At 46.4% G+C, this 11432-nt stretch overlaps 1 long non-coding RNA gene and 1 pseudogene across 1 annotated transcript; one reads left to right on the top strand and one right to left on the bottom strand.

Moving 5' to 3' along the window:
* Positions 1 to 414: 414 nt before the first annotated feature.
* LOC111590830 (uncharacterized) lies at positions 415 to 2981 on the bottom strand. Its single transcript, XR_002749957.1, has 2 exons — positions 2792 to 2981; positions 415 to 2202 (listed from the first exon to the last, which is right to left on the bottom strand). It is a non-coding gene; the product is annotated as an uncharacterized lncRNA (long non-coding RNA).
* Positions 2982 to 7638: 4657 nt separating this feature from the next.
* On the top strand, positions 7639 to 8315 carry LOC103648898 (digalactosyldiacylglycerol synthase 1, chloroplastic-like; annotated as a pseudogene).
* The last annotated feature ends 3117 nt before the right edge of the window (positions 8316 to 11432 follow it).

The raw sequence follows: 11432 nt of genomic DNA, 5'->3' as shown, positions 1-11432 counted from the left end.
AGGCATGAATGTAATTTTACCCAGTCTATCTTATACTGTTCACGTTGGATTGTATTCACTCTCTCGTATCCTCGCCTTCAAGCAAGCCAAAAGTATCAATGTAATATTGATATTGTTGATACTTATATATGTTTTATGGAATGCAAGAATAAATGAATTATTGTGATATAATTATAATATCCATCCTTATGCATTCTCGTCTATGTATTAATATGATGAAGTGAGATAATACTTCGAAGGACGAAGGTCCTTAACGATTAACAATTGTGTTGCCTTTTTCTTGATTCACAGTATTTGAAAACAAGTGACCAACACTACCGGTTACTTTTATTTGAGACACTGCACCTATCTAACGGACCATGAGTACCACGTGATTCGACACACATACGTCCACCAATATATACAACCTTCGCATAAACGAATGTTTCTAATCCCATTCATCACATCAAACGACATGACTCGCCCTTTCCTCTGATTCACCTACGTGTTTACACTACTTGCGTCCATAAGAGAAATTTCGCCAATCCACTTCACGCATATGAAAATGGCAACTAACAATAGTAAGAAAACATAAAGAAATATCTCACCCTTTTAATTTACTTCTTCCACGAGATCATCCATTTTGCACACCTGCAAGTTTTGGCAAAGCCATAAGCTTGCAAGGAGACATGACGATGACGTCGCGTCCATGATGCATGGGGTAACAATGCACTCGGGGACAAGTGCATGAGTTGAAGTGTGGAATGGCGAGGGATCGACGACGCAAGGCTGATAAGTAGGACGTGACGTGTGTGAAGGGGGTGCTCTGTGGAGGAGTTGCGTCGGTCACGACAACGACTAGAAGCCAGCCATGTCCGGTGGTGCTCACACGGGGAGGAGTTCGGACACACTGCAGAGGCAAGCACTGTGAGAGGGACGGCGACCACGAAAACAAGGATAGCATGACACCGTAGACGACGCTCGCTACCCAAACCAAGACAACACGCTGCGATGACCGTGAGTTGCGGGATAGCGAGTACAAGGCATTATAGCAGCAGGACGCACGGTGTTGCTGCTGCAGGGGTGAGGCTGGCTTAGGCATTTGGTCGAGCGCCTAGCAAGCATCGACGGCGCGGGTGTAGCGGCACGATGCAGGGGTTCCTTGCTGCTGCAAGGTACCGACGACGTGTGGTGTGTTGTGCATTTTGTCGAGCAAGCAACGCTCATGGAGGAGCAGCGGCGAGTGTGCAAAGCGGGGCTAAGCGAGTGCACAGGGGGAGCGGCGACGCACAGTGGAGCCGAGGCAAGGTCACAAACTTGGGGCTGCGGCTCCCACCATGGCAAGACCAGAGAAGGGCGGGAGACCTGCATAGATGAGGAACAAGGGGGACGCGAAGGAGAACGAGCTAAAGCTCCCTGTGCTTGAGGGACACCCAGCTGGGGGAGGCTGGGCGCTGGGGAGGGGCTCGGCCGGCGAGGTTGGCCGGTGGCCCGGCGAGGTGGAGCACTAAGCGCTTGGGAAGACGAGTCGCCACCGTCGAGCGCGAGGCCATGACAGAAGGAGCAAGTTCGGCTGATGGAGGACCTTAGGCTCCTATGCCTTGGAGCAGAAGAGGGCATGGGGGAAGGCCCATGGCCGACTTGGAGATGGTGGCTAGCAGGGAGCTAGGACAGAGGGCGCGGCCGAGAGGGAGGGAAAGCTGCAGGGGGAGAGGGTGGCGCCATGGGAGGCCTCTGCTCCTGCGCCTAAGCCAAAGAGCGAGAAGTGGCATGAGGAGGAACAGCCTAGCGGCTAGGAAACAAGGAGATTTTTGCCATTATAAAACACGACACACCCAGCTTCGACGAAACGGAGGCGCTGAGAAGGGATTCGATGATTTAAAAACCCACACAACGTGCAGACGCTGGTATAGACATGGATTCTCTCTTAGGCGCGCTGGACACTGCTTAATTCTCCGTTGTGAGGATTAGTCTGCGTGGGCATGGCTGCCGTCCTCAACGCCGTCGCTGCTCCCGGCGCCGTCGCCCATGAGTTCCTCCTAGAGATCAGCTCTCCTTCTCTCTTCTTCCTTCCCATTCTCTCCAATAGATGCTAGGTGCCATCCACATTGCAGTGCTGGCTGGGTGGAGATCGGCTGGGAGTACTAGCTGTTGTGACCTATTCTCCCCATTCCCCATTCCCTGCAGTGCAGCTGGAGCCGACCGGAAAATGTGCACCAAGATCTGTGTATTCCCCAGGAAGAAACTAAAGATCAGTGCTCACAGGCAGCAGTAGAACTGAAGAACAGAGCTCCACCAAGATCTGTGTTTGTTTTAGTGTGCTGGAGGACTAAAACAATATGCTTGTTTCAGTGTATTCCTTGTGTGTGTGAAAAGTTTCGTATGTGTTTGGTTTTAGGTTCTGTGTAGAACAGAAAATGTGCACATGAATTTCAGGTTTGTGTGTGTCGAAACATCAAGTTTGCATGTGTAGAATAGAAAATGTGCACATAAAACTTGATTTCTGAATCTGATTTTGTTCACTAACTGAATGATGTCTACTCTGCAGTTCCTCCCAGTACCGAAGGGGAGAGTGGGCAGACTAGAGAAACAGCAGAATGATAAAATCCTGAACTCTTTACTTGCCACAAGCTTTGATGAACCACTTGAATTATAGAACTTAAGCCCCAGAACAAACTCACAAGCAAAGAGGCCTATCACATAAATTATAGGGCTGACAAAGTTGTGGGCACAGTAGAAAACTGAATCTGAAAATGCACGAGTAGCTGACGACAAAGGTGAGAGAAAGGTCACAGTTAGCCGACGGCATCACCTCTAGCAGCTAAATCTCTATCTGTCGCACATAAGAGAGAATCCCTGTCCATATCAGCGACTGTGTGTTGTGTGGGTTTCCAAATCGTCGAATCCCTTCTCAGCACCTCCATTTCATTGAAGCCCACCATGCCGTGTTTTATAATGTCAAAAATCTCGGAAACAAGAGGAGTGGCGGCTAGGGGTCAGAGTGGAAATGTCCCCAAATGCAAGGAAGGAGGCCCATATTTATAAGAAGCACTAGGGTTAGGATATAGAGGGGTTGCTTAGGATAGAAGCAAAGGGCTGCTTAGGAGAGAAGCAAGGAGGTTGCTTAGGGTAGAAGGAAAATGGCTTCCTTTTAGGCTAAGGAAACTATTTACATAAAAAAATAAAATTCTCCCGCGGATTTTGCCGGTGCGGAGAACAGATGAAACCCAACATCTGACGAACGAGAGACCAAGGGAAAAATAATTGGACCAAGAATTTGATTTGGTGTCTCTCGAAAAAAATTACTCGTGCACTATTAGAAACAAATTTTTAACTCAAGGTTTTGATCAACTTTCGGATTTTTAGTCAAAAAAGGCAAATCGTGACATTTTAAAATTGTTACCGATGTGGGTTTCGAATTCGGTTCGGACACAGAGATATTAAGCTGAGTCGGATAAGAATTAATTAGAGGACGACACATTAGAGATTCTGCCGGAGAATACAGATTTGGATTAAATATCTGGACATATATCGAATAACGAGAAATCGGATTCAAACCCATATCAGATAACAACTGTCGAGAGTTCGAAGAAATGAGTTTTAGACGAGATTTGCAAGACAGGATTGACTTTCGGATTTGCATTTGTTTTGATAAATAAAAGTTTTAATAGACTCCAAATTCAACATTTCTTGAGATCGAGTAACTTCGAATTCGTGAAACTTTCATGAAAAATGTTGATAAACAGAGATAGACGTGATCGAGAAACCAAAATTTTCACTGACGATCTGAGCTTTGGATCAATCTCACGTAATAACACGAAAATAAACACATGAGGCATCACATATGGGATGCACCATATCAAATCAAGTCTATTGTCAAGTGGGTTAGTAAATAATTTTAACCCAAATTCCCCACTCATGACTAAGGTAACGAGATTTATTGCATTTCCTTGTTTTTAGATATGTGTATCTATTTTTTGTATCTAATTGTTACATTTCATACCTAGTTTAGAGATAGTGTTTAGAAGTCCTAATTCACCCCCTCCTAGGCGTCACTGTTAACTACAAAGGTTTTGAAACATATTTGCACAAACATCCCATTTAAACAAGGTCTATATGATATATAAAAATTGTAGCAATGCATGAACACCTAACTAGTAATATGTATGTGTGTGTGTACGCGCGCGCGTGGAAGAGATCTTGTGGCTTATGAAAACAAAAGCAAACATGACCTCCACTTATCTCTAACCATACACAAGAGTCAGATTGGCTATAGGGCAATTCCTTGTGTGCCATAGAAAATTATACTCATTCCTTGTGAGCCCCTAGCCCACATGTCATACACAAAAATAAATCTCTATATGCCACTCAATCTCTACTACTACTTATGTACCTACTGTAGGCGTTCACAAGACAGTGGTGCACGTTCTGCCAACGGCTGATGCCTCCCTCTCCTCTCTGCGACTGACACCTTCCTCTCCAAGATCCTCTCCGCGACTGATGCCTCTGTCTCCTCCGGCCCATCCGCGCCCCTTACAACCTCTCCGCGACGGGCGCGGACGCCTCCCTCTCCTCTGCCCCACCTCACGACTCCATCCATGCCACCATCAACGAACGGCTCCGCCCCATCCGAGCCCCTTCCAATCTGAGCCAAATCCGCCTTTCCATCCATCAGCAAATCCGTGGGGAGCATCCGAGCATCTCGGGCGACTGATGCCTCCATCTCCTCCGCCCCATCCGCGCCCCTTCCATCCTCTCCACGACGGGCGCGGACGCCTCCCTCTCCTCTACCCCACCTCGCGAGAGACGAGGTAGCAGGCTAGAGAGATGGCGTCTCCGGTTGTAGTGGTCGCGGCGCTGCTGGCGGCGGCGCTAGCGGCATTCTGCGGCACGGACCCGCTCCGGACAGGCAGCATGGTGGACTTCCCGGGGTTCGAGCCCCACCTCGTCGACCTCCCCGATCCCACCGAGATGCCGATGCACGCAGACGAACGGGAGCGGCTCCGCGGAGCCGAGGTGCGGTTCCACGGTGAGGTGCAGGAGCCCGAGAGCGTCACCTTCGACCCGTAGGGCCGTATACGGGCATCAAGAGTTTGATTTTTTCCTTCACGGTTCCTCCAATTCCCTTGTCCGACGGCCACTACCCACAGTCGTTGTTCCTCCCTTCTCTCCGTAGAAACCTCTTCCGACAGGTGACTTCACGCCGGAGTCGACCCCGGCGCCATAAACCCAAGATTCGATTGGTACGCTCTATTTCTTCTCGAATAATGGGTTTCTTTCCTTCAATACGTATTTGGTTGAGGTTGAGAGAAGATTTAAGGGTGTTGATGGAATTAGCGGCTCATGTTGTCGGGTTAGGGCGAATTGAAGTTCCTGACCGATTTCCGGTGCGCGATTTGTTGTAATCGGGCTGGCGTGAGTCCGTGGTTGCCCGCTGGGCGATGGTCGATCTGATGAGCGAGGCAGGCAAATACCCAAATCAGTGGTACCGACGTTTTGAGTTGAAGAGGAGCTGTGGTAGATTGGGTTGTGTTCTTGGTTAGTACGCACCATTTTGGTTGATCTTGGCATGATCTAATATCTTTGTGATTCATGTATTCCAGCAGATGATTTTGTACAAACAATTTGAGAAATTTCTCTATCATGGTCTCCTGGACTATAGTCAGGGGAACACATTTAATTTTACCTTCACTAGAGTATGGTAGTAGAAGAAAAAAAATATTCATCATCAATAAATATTCTATGTGTTTGTCTATGTAGTCAGGGGCCCCTTTTTTGTGTGCCTGCCTTTTTTCTCATTTGATAAGGACTTGTTGTTGAGTGGCTAGTTGATGACTTCTGTGTATTATTGCTAGCTTTCTGAATCTAGCTCCATGGCGTTTAATCTTAGTTTGGTGTTTTGTTGCCCGTGATAAGCCCATCATGGTTCATTTTCACTAGAGTTTCACTGAATCTTTCGAACTTAGTCTTATTTCTTATTTTGCCACCATTCAGTGACGCATTTGCCTATATTCAGTACTTCTTATCCTTTTGAAGTGAGGGAGTACCTTCTAAATTAAATTGCACTTGCAGGTTATGTTGACCACTTTGTTAAAGGTGTATTCTAAATGTGGTCTCTTTGAGAAGGCTAAGGGACTGCTAACTGAACTGCAAGCCTCGAGTTTTGCACAGGATGAGGCAAAACATGTGGTCTCACACATAGAAGTACTTAATGTGCATACTTGCATGGTCCCTTGAAATTAACCGACATTACATGCTATCACGATTCCATAATCCTTTGTAATGTGTCCATATGCCATACTGAATATTGATTGATGGCCTTGTCAAAGGTGGAAAGATACAGGAAGAAAAGATTCTATTTAATGAAATGAAAGAAAAAGGAGTCAAATCTGGTATGGGATGTAGCTGGATAACAGATTAAATTATCTCTCTTTTCTAGTTGTAGTTGAAGTGGACCTATTGTATCAGTTCATAGATAAGAGGTGAGACCCCCATATTTGAACGAACTGTTGTGGGCTGTAAAAAAGCAGGGGAAGACAGGCTCACAGGTGCCATCCGTGGATCTCAACCAAGTGCAGATTTCGAAGACATGAGCTGTGAGATGATATACGGCCAGGTGCCGCCTCCGTTGGAAGAGGACCTAGCGTCGAAGCAAGCTTGCTACCCGAGCCTCTGTGAGTGGTGGTAGCTCGCTCCCAGATTCAGCAGCACAGACTGAAGCACTGCGCATTCTAAACCGGCCTTTTGCTTTGTTTTCTTCAGGTTCCATGTCGATGTCGTCTGCCCTGGCCTGTCCCAAGCTTCAGTAGGTCCATACATGCATGCTCAGAGTTTGTCGGTCGGACTTGGGGTGGAATAAGTATCATTTGTTTTTTTATACATAAATGTAGCTTGTAAACTATTAGTAAAGCTACATACAAGTTTTGTTTTGAACCAGGACAGAGCACTCTGTAACAAATTCGTTGCATTTCCATTCCTTCCGCTGATCAAATGCCTTCGTTCCCAGTGGTTCTTGTAGAGCGGTTGTGTCGTCCGAGCGTTGATCTGAACCAACACAGTTTATCAGGGACGTCGCAGTGAGTTGGTGAGCTCTCTCGGCTCATAGAAGCCCTACTTTTTCTGATTTTTTTTCGAGCACAGGCTGAAATGTCAACTATTGGGCCAAAGGTTATAGAGAACTCATAGATTTGATGGCTAAACATAAAAGCAACTTAGAAGGATCCAAGTTAGATGTATACAGAAGTGGTGAGGACTCGCAAGAAGTTCAATCCACTGCCAGGAGGTTAGATTTGAGTCTCAATTTTTTTCATGGGAAGGGATCATGCTGATAATTCACTCCATGGGTACGTATCAAACAAGAAACTTTAAGGCAATTGTCAAAGATAATTAATTTTGTATTCCACTTTTTTTGATGATTACTGATGCTGCCATTTGTTGTTTGTATTTTTTTTAGGTACAAGGTTTTCAAAAATCCGAGCATTAGTGATGTCCTGTGCACAACAACATCAGAGGCTCTTGCAATGGGGAAATTCGTGATCTGCGCAGAACATCCATCAAATGAGTTTTTACGCAGTTTATCAGGGACGTAGCAGTGAGTTGGTGAGCTCTCTTGGCTCATAGAAGCCCTACTTTTTCTGATTTTCTTCGAGCACAGGCTGAAATGTCAACTATTGGGCCAAAGGTTATAGAGAAATCATAGATTTGATGTCTAAACATAAAAGCGACTTAGAAGGATTCAAGTTAGATGTATACGGAAGTGGTGAGGACTCTCAAGAAGTTCAATCCACTGCCAGGAGGTTAGATTTGAGTCTCAAGTTTTTTTCAAGGGAAGGGATTATGCTGATAATTCACTCCATGGGTACGTATCAAACAAGAAACTTTAAGGCAATTGTCAAAGAAAATTAATTTTGTATTCCACTTTTTTGTTGATTACTGATGCTGCCATTTGTTGTTTGTATTTTTTCAGGTACAAGGTTTTCAAAAATCCGAGCATTAGTGATGTCATGTGCACAACAACAGCAGAGGCTCTTGCAATGGGGAAATTCGTGATCTGCGCAGAACATCCATCAAATGAGTTTTTCATGTCATTTCTGAACTGTTTGGCAAACAAGACTTTAGAGGAGTTTGTTGCGAGAGTGAAAGAGGCAATGGATAGAGAACCCCAACCGCTAACCCCTGAGCAAAGATACAACCTTTCGTGGGAGGCAGTGACCGAGAGATTCATGGAGTACTCAGACCTCGAAAAGGTTCTGAACAATGAGGCTGCTCAGCCTGAACAAGGTAGGAAAAGAAATAATAAAAGAACCTCACAGCCTAATTTGTCTTCGATCTTCTGAAAGTCGCCTAGAGGGGGGGGTGAATAGGCAAATCTGAAATTTATGAACTTAAAGCACAACTACAAGCCGGGGTTAGCGTTAGAAATATAACCGAGTTCGAAAGAGAGGGCGAAAACAAATCACAAGCAAATAAGGCGGATGACACGGTGAATTGTTTTACCGAGGTTCGGTTCTTGCAAACCTACTCCCCGTTGAGGTGGTCACAAAGATCGGGTCTCTTTCAACCCTTTCCCTCTCTCAAACGGTCACTTAGACCGAGTGAGCTTCTCTTCTCAATCAATTGGGACACTTAGTCCCCACAAGGACCACCACACAATTGGTGTCTCTTGCTTTGATTACAAAAGTCTTGGGAACAAGAAATGGGGAAGAAGAAAAGCGATCCTAGCGCAAGAGCTCAAAAGAACACGGCAAAACTCTCTCTTCTAGTCACTAATTGCTTTGAGTGGAAATGGGACTTGGAGAGATTTTGATTCAATCTATTTGTGTCTTGTATTGAATGCACTAGCTCTTTTATTGAATGTGTTGGCTGAAAACTTGGATGCCTTGAAGTGTGGTGGTTGGGGGGTATTTATAGCCCCAACCACCAAAGTGGTCGTTGGGGAAGGCTGCTGTCGAAGGGCACACCGGACAGTTCGGTGCGCCACCAGACACTCTTCGGTGTGCCAGCCACGTCACCCAACCATTAGGGTTCGACCATTGGAGCTCTGACAAGTGGGGCCACCGAACAGTCCGGTGGTGCACTGGACAGCACTGTTCACTGTCCGGTGCGCCTTCTGGCACCTGCTCTGACTCTACGCGCGCTGTCCACTCACTGTTCACGCACTGTTCACTTTTGCAGACGATCGTTGGCGCTGTTAGTCGTTGCTCCGCATGGTACACTGGACAGTCCGGTGCTACACCGGACAGTCCGGTGAATTTTAGCGGAGTGGCTCCCCAAATTCCTGAAGCTGAGCAGTTCAGAGTTGTTCTCCCTGGTGCACCGGACACTGTCCGATGGCACACCGGACAGTCCGGTGCGCCAGACCAAGGCAGCCTTCAGTTCATTTTTGCTCCTTTCTTTTCAACCCTATCTTGGACTTTTTATTGGTTTGTGTTGAACCTTTGGCACCTGTAGAACTTATAATCTAGAGCAAACTAGTTAGCCCAATTATTTATGTTGGGCATTTCTGTAGGATCTAGGACACCGGCTAGAGGGGGGGTGAATAGACGGTTTTGACTAAAATCAACAATACTAAATAAATTTAATCAATACAACAAGAGGAATAAATTATCTAGTGTCAATAAGTAAACAATGTATGAAAAACAACTACGGAGATTGAATACTTGAAGAACAATAAGCAAATCACTAATCAATTGCAAGGCAATAAGTAATGCTAGAAGGAATAGACACCGAAATTTATCCCGTGGTATCGGTGATTTGCCGATCACCCCTAATCCACGTTGAGGTGGACTTCAAGCTCTCACTTGCTCCTCTATCAAGACACGACTTGATCTTTGAGCCAAGTGGACAAGAAATCACTCAATACCTCGATTCCACTAATGTCACCTTTGCCGCTCCGGCGAGGTAGGCGCGAACCCCTCACAATCCACACCGCGGCTTCTCCACAATCTTCTTAGAGAGCTCGACGGAGACAATCACCCGAGCCGTCTAGGAGGCGGCAACCTCCAAGAGTAACAAGCCAACGACGCTTGCTCGGTGTACCACCTAGTGCCTCAAGAATCACCAAATGATGCAAATGCACTAGGAACCCTCAATCTCTCACTAGAATGCAATCTCAAGCAAAGAGTGTGAGAGAGTGAGTTGGAGGATCACAAATGAGCTCAATGTGTGCAAGGAATGGCCAAGAGAGCTCTCTCACACGAGCTACCCTTCTATATATAGTCCCCCATCTAAAACCAACCGTTATGTGCAAAGGGGGGGGGCAGTTCTGCGCACACGCGGACCGTCCGCGCCCTAGGGCCGGACGGTCCGCCGTACATATAACGGCTATAATGACCGTTAGAAACATGTCAGAGCTGACTCAAAAGGTGGGTCCGGACAGTCCGCCCTTCAAGGCCGGACCGTCCGCGACCTGGCAGATTCAAACACCCGAGCCTCGGATCAAAAGAAGTTAACACATGCGGACCGTCCGGCTATAAATCCCGGACGGTCCGCGACCTGAGACAGTACTGTCCGGACTAGTCCCCCGGACAGTCCGTAGTACAAATCTATAAAAACACACAGTCCCTGGCCAAAAACGAGTTTGACACTTGCGGACCGTCCGCCCCTCACAGGCGGACCGTCCGCCTATAATTCAGGGACTGGCCCGAAGCCACCCTCCTCTGGTCATGACTGCGGACGGTCCGTCCCTAAGGCCCGGACGGTCCGCAGTGCAATAGAACACAGTGTCAATACAAATGGTCAGACTTCGGACCCCTCTGGTGGATCGCGGACGGTCCGCCCCTAAGGCCCGGACAGTCCGCGCGTCCATGACTACGCAATTTTTTAAACATGCTTTTGAAAGAACTTTTGACTCGCGAAATGAGAAGCGCTGTTAGTCCTCATGCAAATGCAACTACTTGATGCTCTATGAGGCACTAAGTGTTACACAAATCTAAGTCATTGACCCCTCTTAATAGTACGGCTATCTAGCCTACTAATCCGGTCAGGTATCTTCTCTAAACTCCTTAAGACCGGCAAAAATGAAACCTATATAATACCTTTCCCTTCATCTGATCCACAACCAATGCGTATGATTCTTCAACATTTCCTGTTCTATGTGGTCCAACCCTGCATTCTTATTTCTCCAAGAATCGTTAGTCCACAAACAGTTGTCATTAATTACCAAAACATTACCAAAGGGGCCTAGATGATTCACAATCTCCCCCTTTTTGGTAATTGATGACAACAACACATAGTATATTAAAGAGAAGTTTAGTTTTTCCAAATCTCTCTCATACCTAAGGTATAAGATAGATCTTGGAGATGAGTTTCATAGGACTTATCTTGGTTTGAAGTTCTGTCCGAGAGATAGATAAATCCCAATAAAAACTCAGTATGTAAGAAAGGCTCCTCCTAAGTGTGTGCAGGATTATTTGAAGCTGAAGATATAACACACATAATATATTGGAGTTTGA

Source organism: Zea mays, chromosome 2, assembly GCF_902167145.1.
Source record: "Zea mays cultivar B73 chromosome 2, Zm-B73-REFERENCE-NAM-5.0, whole genome shotgun sequence".
Lineage (NCBI taxonomy): Eukaryota > Viridiplantae > Streptophyta > Magnoliopsida > Poales > Poaceae > Zea > Zea mays.
This window is presented reverse-complemented; position numbering and strand designations above follow the sequence as displayed.